The sequence below is a fragment of the Balaenoptera physalus genome (genome assembly GCF_965194825.1).
Source record: "Balaenoptera physalus genome assembly, chromosome: 2".
NCBI lineage: Eukaryota > Metazoa > Chordata > Mammalia > Artiodactyla > Balaenopteridae > Balaenoptera > Balaenoptera physalus.
In genome coordinates this window covers 146,584,966-146,603,369 of record NC_138883.1, presented here as the reverse complement: position 1 = coordinate 146,603,369, position 18,404 = coordinate 146,584,966, and the positions used below count along the sequence as shown (strand labels likewise).

At 40.0% G+C, this 18,404-nt stretch overlaps 1 protein-coding gene and 1 long non-coding RNA gene across 11 annotated transcripts in view; both read left to right on the top strand.

Annotated features, from left to right (window-relative positions):
- The window catches only part of ARNT2 (aryl hydrocarbon receptor nuclear translocator 2), a 203,214-nt gene that overhangs the window by 114,718 nt on the left and 70,092 nt on the right, over positions 1-18,404 (top strand). The gene's annotated exons all lie outside the window — the stretch shown is intronic.
- LOC309654619 overlaps positions 1-18,404 on the top strand; it is a 33,554-nt gene that overhangs the window by 284 nt on the left and 14,866 nt on the right. The window contains exon 2 of the long non-coding RNA XR_014260347.1: positions 285-18,404. This exon is cut by the window's right edge and continues 14,866 nt beyond it. This is a non-coding gene — a long non-coding RNA (uncharacterized lncRNA). The remainder of the gene's footprint in view (positions 1-284) is intronic.

Here is an 18,404-nt window from a genome sequence, read left to right as displayed (position 1 = left end):
TTTTTTTTTTAATTTATTTATTTATGGTTGTGTTGGGTCTTCGTTTCTGTGCGAGGGCGTTCTCTAGTTGCAGCAAGCGGGGGCCACTCTTCATCGTGGTGCGCGGGCCTCTCACTGTCGCGGCCTCTCTTGTTGCGGAGCACAAGCTCCAGACGCGCAGGCTCAGTAATTATGGCTCACGGGCCCAGTTGTTCCGCGGCATGCGGGATCTTCCCAGACCAGGGCTCGAACCCGTGTCCCCTGCATTGGCAGGCAGACTCTCAACCACTGCGCCACCAGGGAAGCCCCCCATATGTTTTTTCTCTACTTCTGTGTCGCAATTTCTGCTCTGCAAACCGGTTCATCAGTTCCATTTTCTAGGTTCCACATATATGTGTTAATATACGATATTTCTTTTTCTCTTTCTGACTTACTTCACTCTGTATGACAGTCTCTAGATGCATCCACGTCTCTACAAATGACCCAATTTTGTTTCTTTTTATGGCTGAGTAATATTCCATTGTATATATGTACCACATCTTCTTTATTCATTCGTCTGTCAATGAGCATTTAGGTTGCTTCCATGACCTGGCGATTGTAAATAGTGCTGCAATGAACGTTGGGGTGCATGTGTCTTTTTGAATTATGGTTTTCTCTGGGTATATGCCCAGTAGTGGGATTGCTGGGTCATATGGTAATTCTATTTTTAGTTTTTTAAGGAACCTCCATACTGTTCTCCATAGTGGCTATATCAATTTACATTCCCACCAACAGTGCAAGAGGGTTCCCTTTTCTCCACACCCTCTCCAGCATTTATTGTTTGTAGATTTTTTGATGATGGCCATTCTGACCAGTGTGAGGTGATACCTCATTGTAGTTTTGATTTGCATTTCTCTAATGATTAGTAATGTTGAGCATCTTTTCATGTGTTTGTTGGCAATCTGTATATCTTCTTTGGAGAAATGTCTATTTAGGTCTTCTGCCCATTTTTGGATTGGGTTGTTTGTTTTTTTGATATTGAGTTGCATAAGCTGCTTGTATATTTTGGAGATTAATCCTTTGTCTGTTGCTTCATTTGCAAATATTTTCTCCCATTCTGAGGGTTGTCTTTTCATCTTTTTTATGGTTTCCTTTGCTGTGCAAAAGCTTTGAAGTTTCATTAGGTCCCATTTGTTTATTTTTGTTTTTATTTCCATTTCTCTAGGAGATGGGTCAAAAAGGATCTTGCTGTGATGTATGTCATAGAGTGTTCTGCCTATGTTTTCCTCTAAGAGTTTTATAGTGTCTGGCCTTACATTTAAGTCTTTAATCCATTTTGAGTTTATTTTTGTGTATGGTGTTAGGAAGTGTTCTAATTTCATTCTTTTACATGTAGCTATCCAGTTTTCCAAGCACCATTTATTGAAGAGGCTGTCTTTTCTCCACTGTATACTCTTGCCTCCTTTATCAAAGATAAGGTGACCATATGTGTGTGGGTTTATCTCTGGGCTTTCTATCCTGTTCCATTGATCTATATTTCTGTTTTTGTGCCAGTACCATACTGTCTTGATTACTGTAGCTTTGTAGTATAGTCTGAAGTCCAGGAGCCTGATTCCTCCAGCTCCGTTTTTCTTTCTCAAGATTGTTTTGGCTGTTCAGGGTCTTTTGTGTTTCCATACAAATGGTGAAATTTTTTGTTCTAGTTCTGTGAAAAATGCCATTGGTAGTTTGATAGGGATTGCATTGAATCTGTAGATTGCTTTGGGTAGTATAGTCATTTTCACAATGTTGATTCTTCCAATCCAAGAACATAGTGTATCTCTCCATCTGCTTGTATCATCTTTAATTTCTTTCATCAGTGTCTTATAGTTTTCTGCATACAGGTCTTTTGTCTCCTTAGGTAGGTTTATTCCTAGGTATTTTATTCTTTTTGTTGCAATGGTAAATGGGAATGTTTCCTTAATTTCTCCTTCAGATTTTTCATCATTAGTGTATAGCGATGCAAGAGATTTCTGTGTATTAATTTTGTATCCTGCTACTCTACCAAATTCATTGATTAGCTCTAGTAGTTTTCTGGTAGCATCTTTAGGATACTCTATGTATAGTATCATGTCATCTGCAAGCAGTGACAGTTTTACTTCTTTTCCGATTTGGATTCCTTTTATTACTTTTTCTTCTCCGATTGCTGTGGCTAAAACTTCCAAAACTGTGTTGAATAATAGTGGTGAGAGTGGGCAACCTTGTCTAGTTCCTGATCTTAGTCAGTTTTTCACCATTGAGAAGAATGTTGTCTGTGGGTTTGTCATATATGGCCTTTATTATGCTGAGGTAGGTTCCCTCCATGCCTACTTTCTGGAGAGTTTTTATCGTAAATGGGTGTTGAATTTGTCAAAAGCTTTTTCTGCATCTGTAGAGATTATCATATGGTTTTTATCCTTCAATTTGTTAATATGGTGTATCACATTGATTGATTTGCATATATTGAAGAATCCTTGCATTCCTGGGATAAACCCCACTTGATCATGGTGTATGATCCTTTTAATGTGCTGTTGGATTCTGTTTGCTAGTATTTTGTGGAGGATTTTTGCATTTATGTTCATCAGAGATATTGGCCTGTAGTTTTCTTTTTTTGTGACATCTTTGTCTGGTTTTGGTATCAGGGTGATGGTGGCCTCGTAGAATGAGTTTGAGAGTGTTCCTCCCTCTGCTATATTTTGGAGGAGTTTGAGAAAGATAGGTGTTAGCTCTTCTCTAAATGTTTGATAGAATTCACCTGTGAAGCTGTCTGGTCCTGGGCTTTTGTTTGTTGGAAGATTTTTAATCACAGTTTTAGTTTCAGTGCTTGTGGTTGGTCTGTTTATATTTTCTATTTCTTCCTGGTTCAGTCTCGGAAGGTTGTGCTTTTCTAAGAATTTGTCCATTTCTTCCAGGTTGACCATTTTATTGGCATATAGTTGCTTGTAGTAATCTCTCATGATCCTTTGTATTTCTGCAGTGTCAGTTGTTACTTCTCCTTTTTCGTTTCTAATTCTGTTGATTTGAGTCTTCTCCCTTTTTGTCTTGATGAGTCTGGCTAATGGTTTATCAATTTTGTTTATCTTCTCAAAGAACCAGCTTTTAGTTTTATTGATCTTTGCTATTGTTTCTTTCATTTCTTTTTCATTTATTTCTGATCTGATTTTTATGATTTCTTTCCTTCTGCTAACTTTGTGGTTTTTTTGTTCTTCTTTCTCTAATTGCTTTAGGTGTAAGGTTAGGTTGTTTATTTGAGATCTTTCTTGTTTCTTGAGGTAGGATTGTATTGCTATAAACTTCCCTCTTAGAACTGCTTTTGCTGCATCCCATAGGTTTTGGGTCATCGTGTTTTTGTTGTCATTTGTTTCTAAGTATTTTCTGATTTCCTCTTTGATTTCTTCAGTGATCTCTTGGTTATTTAGTAGCATATTGTTTAACATCCGTGTGTTTGTATGTTTTACAGTTTTTTTCCTGTAATTGATATCTAGTCTCATAACGTTATGGTTAGAAAAGATACTTGATACGATTTCAGTTTTCTTAAATTTACCAAGGCTTGATTTGTGACCCAAGATATGGTCTATCCTGGAGAATGTTCCAAATGTTCCATGAGCACTTGAGAAGAAAGTGTATTCTGTTGTTTTTGGATGGAATGTCCTATAAATATCAATTAAGTCCGTCTTTTTAATGTATCATTTAAATCTTGTGTTTCCTTATTTATTTTCATTTTGGATGATCCGTCCATTGCTGAAAGTGGGGTGTTAAAGTCCGCTACTGTGATTGTGTTACTGTCGATTTCCCCTTTTATGGCTGTTAGCATTTGCCTTATGTATTGAGGTGCTCCTATGTTGGGTGCATAAATATTTACAATTGTTATATCTTCTTGTTGGATTGATCCCTTGACCATTATGTAGTGTCCTTCTTTGTCTCTTGTAATAGTCGTTATTTTAAAGCCTATTTTGTCTGATATGAGAATTGCTACTCCAGCTTTCTTTTGATTTCCATTTGCATGGAATATCTTTTTCCATCCCCTCACTTTCAGTCTGTATGTGTCCCTAGGTCTGAAGTGGGTCTGTTGTAGACAGCATATGTATGGGTCTTGTTTTCGTATCCATTCAGCCAGTCTATATCTTTTGGTTGGAGCATTTCATCCATTTACATTTAAGGTAATTATCTATATGTATGTTCCTATTACCATTTTCTTGATTGTTTTGGGTTTGTTATTGTAGGTCTTTTCCTTCTCTTGTGTTTCCTGCCTAGAGAAGTTCCTTTAGCATTTGTTGGTGGTGCTGAATTCTCTTAACTTTTGCTTATCTGTAAAGGTTTTGATTTCTCCGTCGAATCTGAATGAGATCCCTGCTGGGTAGAGTAATCTTGGTTGTAGGTTTTTCCCTTTCATCACTTTAAATATGTCCTGCCATTCCCTTCTGGATTGCAGAGTTTCTGCTGAAAGATCAGCTGTTAACCTTATGGGGATTCCCTTGTATGCTAGTTGTTGCTTTTCCCTTGCTGCTTTCAATATTTTTTCTTTGTATTTAATTTTTGATAGTTTGATTAATATGTGTCTCAGCATGTTTCTCTTTGGGTTTATCCTGTATGGTACTCTGTGCTTCCTGGACTTGATTGACTATTTCCTTTCCCATGTTAGGGAAGTTTTCGACTATAATCTCTTCAAATATTTTCTCAGACCTTTTCTTTTTCTCTTCTTCTTCTGAGACCCCTATAATTTGAATGTTGGTGCGTTTAATGTTGTTCCAGAGGTCTCTGAGACTGTCCTCAATTCTTTTCATTCTTTTTTCTTTATTCTGCTCCCTGGTAGTTATTTCCACCATTTTATCTTCCGGCTCACTTCTCCGTTCTTCTGCCTGTTATTCTGTTATTGATTCCTTCTAGAGTATTTTTAATTTCAGTAATTGTGTTGTTCATCACTGTTTGCGCTTTAGTTCTAGATCCTTGTTAAATGTTTCTTATATTTTCTCCATTCTGTTTCCGAGATTTTGGATCATCTTTACTAACATTACTCTGAATTCTTTTTCAGGTAGGTTGCCTATTTCATCTTCATTTATTTGGTCTTGTAGATTTTTACCTTGCTCCTTTGTCTGTAACAAATTTTTTTGTCATTTCATTTTTTTTTAATGGGTAGTGCTGTATTCCTGTCTTACTTGTTGTTTGGCCTGAAACGTCCAGCACTCGAGTTTGCAGTCAGTTGGATAGAGCTGGGTCTTGGTGCTGAGATGAGGACCTCCAGGAGGCCTCACTCCAATTGATATTCCCTGGGTCTGAGGTTCTCTGTTAGTCCAGTGGTTTGGACTCAGAGCTCCCACCACAGGAGCTTAGGCCCGACCTCCAGCCAGGGAACCAAGATCCCACAAGCTGATCGCTGGGGTTCCCTCCATCCCCTTAGGTGTCCATGGTCCCCCATTGGTACCTGGTAGGTGCCCTAGTTGTGAGGAGACACGTATTACGCATCCTCCTAGTATGCCATCTTGACTTCACCAGAAATGCACTCTTAAAGAAAGAGACAGGAAAATAGTCTTATTTTCCTTTGTAGTTAGAACATAGTGGTATTTGTAACTGAAAAAAAAAGTCCTGCTACTTGAAACAAAGGTTTCTAAAAAGAGCAATCCTGCAAAGGTGGTGGGAGCCTCACAAATCCTTTCTATGATCTGTCACCCAGAGCACTCTGTAAAGTCAGAGTGATATTTGAAATGATAATTTTATTCAAGTCGTTAGAGAAATGCAAATCAAAACCACAATGAAATACCTATTACGCTCACTAGGATGGTTCAAATAGACAGACAATAACATGTGTTGGTAAGGATTTGGAGCAACTAGAACCCTCACACTTTGTGGTGGGGATGTAAAATGGTGCAGCTGCTTTGGAAAACAGTCTGGCAGTTCCTCAAAAGGTTAAACACAGAGTTGCCTTATGACTCAGTGATTTCACTCCTAGATAGATAGAGATAGATATATATATATATATATATATATATATATATATATATATATATATATATATATATATATATATATATATATATATATATATATATATATATTCAAGAGAATTGGAAGCATATGTTCACAAAGAAAATTGTACCTGAATGTTCATCGCAGCATTATTCATAGTGACCAAAATGTGGAAACAAATCACATGTGTACATCAGTGGATAAATAAAAAGTGGTATATCCATATGATGAAATAGTATTCAGCAATAAAAAGCAATGAAGTACTGATTCATGCTATAATATGGGTGAACCTTGAAAACATCATGCCAAGTGAAAGAAGTTAGACGCAAAAGGCCACATCATGATTCCACTTATGTGAAATATCTGGAATAGGCAAATCCATTGAAACAAAAAGTAGATTTATGGTTTCCGGGTTTCTCCGGGTGGAGAAAAATTGGGAGTGACTGCTAATGGATATAGTGTTTCTTTTCAAGGTGACAAAAATGTTCTAAATTTAGATAGTAGTAATAGTTGCGCAACTTTGCAAATCTAAAAACCACTGAATTGTATACTTTAAGATGGCAAATCTTACGGTATGTGAATTATATCTCAATACATCTATTGCTAAAAGAATATATACAATGTTAAACCATTTGTGGACACTTTATGGCCCACAGAGTAGTCTGGCTCAGTGAATGTTCCATGTCAGCTTGAGTACAATGTATATTTCGCTATTGTTAAATGGAGTATTCTTTAAATGTCAATTAGATCAAGTTGATTGATAATGCTGTTGAGGACAGCTATATCCTTACTGATTATTTACCTGCTTGATAGATCAATTACTGAAAGAAGGGTGTTTAAGTCTCCAACTATAATAGTGGATCGGCCTATTTCTCCTTGCATTTTCCTCTGTTTTTGCCTCACATATCTTGATGCTTTGTTGTTTGGCTCATACGTGTTATGGGTTTTTATGTCTTCTTAAAGAAATGACCCCTTGTCATGTAGTGCCCTTCTTTATCCCTGATAATTTTCCTTGCTCTGAATTCTGCTCTGTCTGAAATTAACATAGCTACTCTAGCTTTCTTTGGATTAGTGTTAACATGGTATATCTTTCTTATCCTTTAACTTTTGACCTTTGTCTTTGTATTTAAAACGAGTTTCTTATAGACAACCTATAGTTGGGTCTAGTGTTTTTAATCCATTCTAACAATCTCTCTTTTATTTGGGGTATTTAAACCATTCACATTTAATGTGATTATTGATATAGTTTGATTAATACCTAACATGTTTTTTTTAATTTAGCTCAATGTTTACTTTTTTACTTTTTTTATTTTTTATTGGAGTATAATTGCTTTACAATGTTGTGTTAGTTTCTGCTCTACAATGAAGTGAATCAGCTATATGTATACCTATATCCCCTCCCTCTTGGACCTCCCTCCCACCCGCCCCCCAATCCACCCATCTAGGTTGTCACAGAGCACTGAGCTGAGAGTGAATTAAGCCAGAAAGAGAAAAACAAATATCGGATATTAATGCATATATGTGGAATCTAGAAAAATACCTAGCATGTTTTTGATTCATTGTATTTGTTCTTTGTTTCTTCTTTTTCTCCCTGCTCTTTCACCTTCTCTAGTTTCATTGAGCATTTTATTTATTTATTTTTCAGTCCAGCTGGTGTTGACTTTACATCTGATTCAACCATTTTATGATCAAACTGTCTAATTCTAAAACATGCCAGTTCGATACCTCATTTGCATGCTATGAGCTCCTTTTTTTAGGGTGTTTTTTTTTTCCTTTTAAAGAAGCAGCCTTTATTTTAAGGATTTTTATATTGAAGAATTCAAAAACTGGTAGGTTTTTGGAACTTACTGATCTGTTTTTAAAAGGAACTGTTGACAAAGATTCACCAGAAATAATCTAAACAAGCAGGAAAGTACAGTTAATACTACTGAAACCCACTAAAATAATTCCAGGACATACGGTTTATCCGACATCATTGAGCGTTTTATATGATTTCATTTTCTCTTCTCTCTTGGCATATCAATTATATTTCTTTAAAAATATCTTTATTGTTTGCCCTAAGTTTGAAATATACATTTACAACTAATATAAATCCACTTTTAAATGATATCATACCACTTCATGGGCAGTGCAAGTACCTTATAGCTAAGTGTCCTTCCTTCCTCCTTCCCATGTCTTCACGTTGCCCTCATTCACTTCACTTATCCATAGGCTGTCATTGCCCAATACAGTTGACCCTTGAACAACGTGGATTTGAACTGCATGGATCCACTTATAAGTGGATTTTTTTCAGCAAATACATATATGTACTGTAAATGTATTTTTTTTTCCTTATGATTCCTGGTAACATTTTCTTTTCTCTAGCTTACTTTATTGTAAGGATACAATATATAATACATATATCATACAAAATATGTTAATTGACTGTTCATGTTATCAGTAAGGCTTCCGGTCAACAGTAGGCTATTAGTAGTTAAGTTTTGGGGAAGCCAAAAGTTATACATGGAATTTCAACTATGTGGGGTGTCAGCATCCCTAGCCCCCATGTTGTTCAAGGGTCAACTGTACACTGTTACTATTATAATTTTGAACAAACAAAAGTCTATTAGCTCAATTGAGAATAATAAAAAAATATATTTTATTTTACCCTAATTTATTCCTTCTCTGATGCTCTTCCTTTCTTTGTGTAGATCTGAGTTTCTGAACTATATCATTTCCTTCTTCATGAAGAACTTCTTTTAACATTTCTTGCAGGACAGTTCTGCTGGTGATGAATTCTCACCATTTTTGTTTTTCATAGAAAGTCATTATTTCTCCTTCACACTTGAAGGATAATTTCACTGGATATAGAATTTTAGGTTGGTGGTTATTTTCTTTCCACACTTTAAATATTCACTTCATTTTCTTCTTGTTTGCATGGTTTCTGATGAGAAGTCCACAGAATTCTTATCCTTGTTTTTCTATATGTATGTGGGACTTTTTTTCTGGCTTCTTTCAAGATTTTTCTCTTTGTTTTTGGTTTTCTGCAGTTTGAATATGAGAGTGTAGTTTGTTTAGTTTTTTTTGTGGTTTGTTTTTTTTTCATTATTTGTACTGGTTGGTATTTTCTGAGCTTCTTGGGCCTGTGGTTTGGGGTCTGTCATTAATTTTGGAAAATTCTTAGACATTATATCTTCAAATATTTCCTTTGTTCCATTCTCTTTCTTCTCCTTTTGGTATTCTAATTACATGTATATGTTTTGAAATTGGACTACAGTTTAGGGGTATTCTGTTCTGGGGTTTTTTATTCTTTTTTCTCTTTACATTTCAGTTTCGGAAATTTCAATTGACACATCTTCAAGCTTACTGATTCTTTCCTTGGCTATGTCCAGTCTACTGATGAGTCTGTCAAAGGCATTCATTTCTGTTACAGTGGGTTTTTTTTTTTTTCCTAGTATTTCCTTTTGATTCTTTCTTAGAGTTTCCATCTCTCTGCTTACATGACCCAACTGTTCTTGATTTTGTCTACATCTTCCATTAGCACTTTGAGTGTATTAATCATAGTTATTTTAAATTCCCAGGCTAGTAATTTCAAAATCCATGTCATATCTGAGTCTGGTTCTGATGTTTAGTTGTCTCTTCAGGCTGTGGTGTTTTTTTGCTTTTTAGCATAATTTGTAAATCTTTGTTGCTATCCAGACATGATGCATTAGGTAATAGGAACTGAGGTAATTAGGCCTTTAGTGTGAGGTTTTATGTTAATCTTGTGATGAGTTGGCAGTGTTTAATGTTTGAGATCTATGTATGTAAATATCTACAGATAGATAGATATAGATATATCAGTTTTATTTATATTTATATCTCATTTGTATATGTTTTTCTACTTAGACCATAATGCACAAAATTGTCAAGCCGTTGTTTGCCTAAAGGCTGGACTCGAGGACAGAGACTCAGAAGGCAACGATACCTTTACAAGTGTCTAGAGCCTGGACCTCAGCTTTGTAGATCCACTGTCAAGTCAGTGCTGTCAAACTGATCAGATGCAGGGTTCTCAGCAGGAGTTCTCCGAAGCTGACGTGTTAATCAGGTGCAATTCTGTGATGCCCTGGGGTTTCCTCGCCACTGGCATGGATGCCCATGTCCATTGTCCAGGGACTCTATGAGGTTTGAAGCACTTGAGACAACAGATTTGTACTGGGAGGTTGTCCAATGAGAAGCAAGTAAGAGCAAAGGGATGTGGGCAGCCTGGAGAGAGATTTCCAGCAGGGGCTTAGTTCACCAAGCACATGAGATGGCCTCATATGTGCAGTCTGCTGAGCAAGGCTCTCGGGCACCACACATAGCCCATCCCTCAGGGAGCGCGAAGATGTGTTAGTGGGGGACCAGCACGTGCACAGGTGACTCCAGGAGAGAGTGGGCAGGCAGTCAGCCCTGGGGCAGAGGAAGGGTCCCTAACCTGCCCCGGGGTCAGGAGAGGCTTCCTGGGCTCCTGAGACCCATTATATAGCCGCCCCAGTCCTACCAAATGCAGCGTCTCAGGACAAGCGGGCGGTCTCCTTCTTGATGCTTTCCTCATTTGAATTCATCATTCTCATTATACCAGGCAATTCCTCTTCCTGTTTCTGGCGTCAAAGTGCTCTTTTTCTACCACTTTATTTGAGCGCCAGGCCTACATATCACAGGAAATGCCACCATCGTGATCAAACTAACCCACAGTATTCTTGTGGATGAGCAGGAGAAAGGAGGCTGATGCCCGAGGTGTAGGCAGGTGACTGCATCCGGAGAGTCTGCCAGGAGGATTCGGGGCAAGCTTTCCTGGAGTTGTGTGGAGTTCTGTACCCGAGGGTGCTGCAGGGTAGAGGGTCACAGGGGCGGGAGGACTTGTTATGCATTTTCTCCGACGACCGCCCTTGAAACTTTGCCACAGGAGAAACGGTTGAAGGAACCGGAAGTGTTTATCTTGGAGAAAGTGAGACATGACTTTTGTCTTCAAGTATTTAAGGGGCTGTCATATGAAGGAGGAATTAAGCTTACTTAGGATAGTTCCAGAAGGCACAAGGCAGATTTTAACTTAATAGGGAGAAATGAGCAAAAGCTATGAACAGGGTGTTAAATACATATACAAATATGAATACATACACACACTAAGCATCTGGAAAAAATTCAGCCTCCTGTTAATCAGAACCGCAAGTTAAAATAATTTTATACCATCTCCTCTTACCTATCAAATAGCAAAAAATTAAAAAGACAAAACACACAGTATTGGTAAGGTTTAGAAAAATGGACACTTTTATGTTCTGCTGATGGGAATATAAATCAGTACAAACCTTCTGAGAATAACTTGCGAGTATATATTAAATGTCTTAAAATGTGCATTCCTTAATATACAGGAATTGTACTTCTAAGAAGTTATTTTAGGGAATTGATCAGAGATGTGTGTGTGCTGTATGGTTAAACATTATTTATAATTGTGAAAACCTTGAATTATTCTAAATTTCAAATTCTAAAATTCTAAATATCTAAATTTAAATAATTTAAATAATAAAGAATTGGCTAAAAATAGCATGAAACATCTACATGATAGGATACTGGACAACCATTAAACAGGCATGCTTTCAAAAGATATTTAAGAATGAAGCAACGTGCTAAGAAGTGTTAAAAAGAAAGACAGGTTATGCAATGTAAACATCATGGTCCCAATTTTATTTTTAAATTATAAATGAATAGTGTATCTATGCATTGAAAATTTGTACATAGAATATTAATCATTGTTATTTCTCTGTAGTAGATTATTGGTTACTTTTTCTTCTCTATTCAGTCTTACATTTTCCGAAATTTTACATGACTTTCATAATCAGAGAAAATGACATTTTTAGGAAATCAAGCTGAATTTTCTAAACAGCATTTCAGACAATTGGATTGAGTGGTTTGCACTGAATTCAGAAATTGTGTCATTTTGTTTGTTTTTTGGTTTGGTTTTGTTGTTGTATTTAGTTGTTGTGTTTCTATAAAGATAGAGGGTCTGGAAAATAAGCTTGTATCCACACGTGATGATTATATCATGCCTCCAGGGTCCTGAGCTGATGTAACTTGTTCCATGGCTGTTAATACTCTGTCTCTTGATTGATAACTCCATTCTTTACACATATAACCCACTATCTTGCACTTACATTTAGATCTCTCAAGACCAAGTGCATGCTTCATTTTCTCAAGCTGTGCTTAGCACATAGAATGTATTTCACACAGACTGGATGGATGGATGGATGGATGAAAGAAAGAAAGGAAGGAAAGAGTCTTGCCTAGACAAAAGAAATAGCTGACTTAAGGGGATGGGTATTTGAAAGAATTTCTTGCCAGAATTTCCAAAGGTATTTATAGAATCCACTTTGCCAGAAATCTTTTGAGAGGGTGCAGACAGTCATCTGGCCTAGATGAGGTGACTGAAATGAGGTCATTGGCATGTTTGCCCTATAATAACGTCATGAAACTGGAGCATTGGAACAGCAACTCACTTGATGCTTGAATGATGCCTCGTAAATGTCCACGAGGAATGCTGTCCCTGCTTGTTCGTGGACTTAAGCTCCTTAATTATAAATAATGACTTCATTAGGAAGTATGAAGATTCCTAAGCACCCAAGTTGTGAACAATATATACAGGCCATCTTGGAAATCTCTAAAGGTGAGCAGAAGCAGTAGACTTTGTGCAGCAAACAAGGGCCTCATAAGTAATTCTTTGACAACCCACTCGCAACACGTGTGCTTATTTCTGAACCGGTGAGTCCTGCACTCGAGGTTTTGCCTGGTGCCTGTGACTCCACGGTAAACATAAACGTTGCAAAAACTTCTGCTATATTCCAGAAGCCCTTTCTATTACACAATGGCCTTCCCAGGACCTCACAGCATCTTATACTATGTAGGTTTCATTTAAACTATTTGGGGTATGACTAAAGAAAAAACAGAGTTCCACAGTTGCTTTGTCTAACCCTCCAGTCTCAAGAACAAACGCTGTGTTCAACATAGGAAAGAAGGCATCACCATAGGTGCAGGAGAAAACACCCACAATGGGTTGCATTTTACATTTTGTGAGGTATGTTCAGAGTCCAAGGAAAACTTTGAAATTCTGAAGATGTGAATTGTCTCCACCCCACTGTCATTGCCCCGGCACCTTGCATTTTGAAGACTGGAATCCAGCTTTGAGCCAGAAGCCATTTCTGTAACAGAGGCCTGTTTTCCAGTAATCGTCATCTGATGTGCTTGGTTCATCACCGAGTCATCCACGGAAAATCTCTGATTAATTGGCAGTGTGTCTGCACAGGAGAGCCAAGGTCTGCCCGGGTGGAGGGAGTGCTTGACCAAGTTCTGGTTACCTCCCCTTGGGACCATCCTGGTCAGGAAGCGGCTCGGTTCTCGGTGGCCTCGTGTGCTTTTTCATCAGTGAGGCTGATGTTTTGCTTCGTTGTGCCGCTAGACTTTCAGTAAGCCTCGGCCACAGCATGCCAGAGGCCTGAAGTTATTTTGGGGTTTTAGCTAGAATCTGCAGTGGTCAGGCCTGTGTTGTCACTTTATCAGACACCTCAGCCCTGCCACGAGCTCATCGACAACAGCCCTGCACTTCTTGCAGTTTGCTTGTTGAACATAGTGTGTTTGTTTTTTTCCTTCATTTGAAAATCTTCAAAAGCTGCTTGTCTGTATTGAAGACATCCACCCACGAGACAAAGGCTGGATCCCTGCTCTCTCCAACCCTCAGCCAGTTCTGTCCTGCCCAGGTTGCATGTGCACATCAGGACTCAGTCTCCTGCTCAAGATCTCGTTCTGATGTCCTGGTGAGACATCAGAGCCATGAACTTAGCTTGTGAGATGGAGAATAACGGTTGGCCACATCTTCCCTCCTCCTCGTTCTTAAGCAGGGCACAAGCCACCCTTCCATTTCCTTCAGTGAATACTTTCTGATCACCTGCCATGGGCCAGGTACTTTGCTAGGTCCTGGGGATCCTAGGGTGAGTCTGATGTAGTAAGCCCTTAAGGAGCTCACAGTACAGTGGAGGAGACAGGTAGGCTTGCAGGTCATTGCAAAGCCCTGGATCAAGGATCATAACAGAGGCACTCATAGGGGAAAGCATGTAGGAGGTAGATTCCATCTGCTGGGAATGTCAAGGTTGGCTTCTCACTCCTACACTCTATGGCCAAGTCTCACTGAAAGCCTGATAGGCAGAGAGTAACCTTTGAGCTGAAACATAAACATAAGGGAGAGATAGGAGTTTGCTAGTTGAAAAAGTGCTTTATAGGCACAGAGAGTGGTGTGGATAGGGCAGAGGAGGTATACCTCCTTTTCATTTGTGAGAGCCCACTATGTGCGGGTGCTGTGCAAAGTACTTTATGCGCTTTGTGCCTCAGTGTTCACGACGACCCTAATGAGGTCCAGGCGTTATTATTATCTCCATTCTGCAGAGGAGATGCTGGAGGATTAGCATAGCAACTGAATCAGCCCAGTTCACACAGTAAGTAGCAGAGGTGGGTAGTGACTCTAGGCCTTCCTGATACTCTGATGTGGGAGAGAGATGCTGTCTTGGGAACTGTGTATAATTCACTGTGTATAATTCACTGTGGCTGGTATGGAGGATGGCTGGGCAGATGGGTGGAGTCAGATCCTGGGGGCAAGGCCTTTTGTGCTAAGCCTGGGAGTTTGGACCCTTCTCTGCTCTCTATGGAGAGTCACTGAAAGCCACTGAAGGTTTTTAAAGGTCATTTTAGAAGTTGGAATGAAGTGAGAGGAGGGGAGGGATAGACCTGATGGCAGGGGCGCCCAGAGAGGACTAACCCAGGGAGAAATTGTGAGGCCTGAATGAAGGCAGCGGCTGTGCAGATGGAGAGGCGCGTGGAGAGTGTACGGACAGGGGGAAAGTGTGAGCTGATGGGGAAAAGCAGGCCGCAGGCTGGGGCCGTGCTGGGCACATGGCTGGTGGGTGGTGAGGCTGGGATTCGGTCCCAAGGAGACCGACTCCAGGGACTTCCCTGGCGGTCCAGTGGTTAGGACTCTGCGTTTCCAGCACAGGGGGTGCGGGTTTGATCCCTGGTCGGGGAACTAGGATCCCCCATGCCGCAAAGCACGGCAAAAAAATTTTTTTTAAATAAATAAAAACAAAACCAAGGAGGCCAACTCCAGAGTCTGTGTGTTTAAGAATTACACTAGGTTGCCTCCCCAACCCCTGCCAACTAACATGGAAATAATCTGGGCTTTAGATCCGTAATTTAGAATTTAGATATATGGTCATTATTATTTTACATTATCTATCTTTCAAAAAATAGGTTTGCCATTTGCAGTGCAGTTTGGGACTATGTTACCAACAATTAATCAGCCTCCCTGGTTTCCTCACTCCCCTCTCCTGGCTTCTTGACCGAGCTCCCTCCATATTTTGTGTCGGTGCCAGGATGAGCCTTGAAATAATTTCTTCAAGATGGGTGAGTGGGTGCTACATTTCACAGTTCCTTGGACATGAGAGAAGTTCCTCCTATTGCTCTTTTACGGCTGTATGGAGACTTCGTGGGCCACGGGATTCTCCGTCAGAACCCGGGAACAATGCTCCGTCATCTTCAGACGTCAGCACTGTAGAGAGGTCTGAGACCATCTTCAGACGTCAGCACTGTAGAGAGGTCTGAGACCAGCCTGTTTTCTTTTCTCCGCAGGCTGTTTTTCTTTTCTCCCACTGTGACCCTTGTAGTTTTGAGTTTACCCTTGGAATTCAAGACTTTCACTTAGAAATATCTAGTGTAGATCTGTTTTCATTAATTTTATTTGGAGCTGGATGGGCCCTTACAGTTTGCAGACTTAAGCCCTTCTTCACCAGGGGGAGATTTGTCTGGATCTTTCCAGGTTGCTGCTGCTTCTCAGCCCGCTCTTCTCCCACCCGGAAGTTCCATATCTGTTTCCTGGATCTGTTCTCCCTACCACTTCAGAGTTTTGTTCATCATATTAATTTCTTTATCCTTTTGTTCCAAATTCTTGGAGAATTTCTCAACCCCAATCTTCTATTCATGATTCCCATTGAATATTTTAATAATTTGGCCATTGCACTTTTCACCTGAACTCAATCCTTGCTGAATAAAGGCTGTGCCTTTTTCATAAGCGTTATGTCCTCTTGAGTCACACTGAGTAGTTGAATTTAGATTTTTCCTCTCCTTTTTTTTTTTTTTTTTTAAATAAAAAAGTCTTTTCTTTAGTGGGAACAGTTGCTGTGATTCTTTAACTCAGTCTTCTCTTGTCCACATGCTTGTGATTTTTTCCGCGTGGCTCCCCTTAGAGAGGTCGCCGTATGGGCGTCCATCATCGAGTGTTGAGCACGGTTCCATCGTTGGTCATGTGGATTCTAGTAAGAGCTCTCAGACCCTGACAAGGGCAGAAGAGGATCGTTTAGCTTTACTGTTACCTGATGAGGAGTTCAGTTTTCTGTAGCTGAGGACCAGTGGTGGGGCGAGGTGACCAAAGTCACAAGCAACCCTGATGGGGCACACTGGCATTCTGCCGCCATGCTGTCTCCTGGGAGGCGTGAGGTCAAGATTGGCTCTCCCTGGAGACTTGGCCCGTTCTGTGCCACTGTCAAGCCGAAGCAGCTCTAAGCTTGTAGGTTAGTCCTGCTGGGGGCCCTTCCACACACTCCCTATTCCTTCATGTGCAGGGAATCATAGCTTACTCAGTTCTTCCCTCAATCCCATCTTGCCCAAACAATACCTCAACAGTTTCTCACAATTGCTGGTCTTTTAAGGTAATCCTCCCTGGTTTCTGGTACTGACATATCCTCCTATCTCAGACTCTGGTCATTTCCACAGTAATTTGGGAGCGACAGGGTAGCTACTCAAGTGGTCTCAGTTTGCTCTTAGGAGCCAAAAGCACCAGTTGTACTATGAAGCTCTGCTTTGCAAAGTGGGGGGATCCAGCTCTTTAGGGTTCCCAGCAGGAACCCTGAAATGCAGCATACCTGCAGGTCAGCAATTCCTAAAGTATATTCTGAGATCACAATCCCCAAAGACACACCATGAAGAAAGGATTCCCTGGTCAATAATTTGAGTACCTTTCTCTCTCCTAGAGAATCGTACTCCAAAGTTGCATATGTCCTGAGAAGGCCTACAGTGATAAAACGTCTTTGTCTTTGTTTAAACTATGTTTCCCAAATGTATTTGGCCAGAGAATCATTTTTTTTCCCCTAAAACTTATTAATATTCCTCAGAGAATACTTTGGAAACATACTGTGAACAAGTGGCTGTTTTTTCCCCCCTGCATTTGGTGGAATGAAAAAATACGTCTTAATTCACGTGTGAAGATGTGAATCCCGGGACAGACTCCACCCAGTGTTAACTGAAAAACAATGCAACTTTCCATGAGTGTTTGCACAGAGTTAATGCAACCCATAGTAAGACATGGAGAAGCCTTTCTGGCCGATGTTAAGCTTCATCCCAAACAGCAGTTTCCAGTTACACTAAACTTGAGTGTTGTTTCTATTACTCAAGATTTATTTAGACCTGGCATTAGTGAAAACTGTTTCCAAAGAAAAGGTAATTTAACGTCAGGCAAAATGGGCTTGTGAAACCAATTAGGAAATCATTGGAATCTGTTTAAATGGTAGGATTATCCTGTTCCTATTAAAAACCACTTTGAGAAATGTTGCAGTTCCTGCCAGGAAGCATTCCCTCCCACCACTGTTACTCCCAGCCCTGGCTTCCAGCCTTGGCGCCCGCCCTTCCTCAAAGCAGCGTGTTCTTTTCTCTGTTATAACACTAACCACATGCATTGTGATGATCTGGTTCTCTGTTTCCCCCTCCAGCCATGAACTCCTTGAGAGTAGGAACTGGTCTCATGCATGCTGAATCCCTAGTGTGTAGCATACTGTCAGGCACTTGAATAGGTGCTCAGAAGGTATGTCAAACTTGACTGACCCCATGGCCAAACTCTGACCTGGTATTCAGACCGAGAATATCAGAGTCAAAGAGAACCTTCAGCGTTACCCTGAGCCAGCCCCTCCTCTCTATAGAGGAAGAAGCTAAAACCCTTCAAGGCTCTTGCATCTCAGCTGACCCCAACACTTCTCCCCTCCCCTTGACCACAGCCCAAACCCTGCGTGGGAAGCCTGCAGCCAGGCAGAGCTCAGCTACCAAGAGGCTAGCTCAGAAATGGGATGATTCCACGTCTTTTGACCAGTGCCAGGGAAGGCATTACCAGCATCACAGCAAAGACGAGAGCTGGATGTATTAAGCCCTATGTGGCAGGGACTGTGCTGAATGTTTGATGTATACTTTCTCATCTGATGCCCAAGGCAACCCCATAGAGGAGGAACTGTAATTGTCCCTATTTCACAGATCATAGCTATTATTATTCCCATTTCCTGAAACTGGCAGAGGCCTAAGGCTTTGTAGTCAGTACATAGAGGAGTCAGGGTTCCTGACTTGAGACTCCTCTGGTCACTCCAGAGCTGGAGCCCTTAATCACCAGCAAG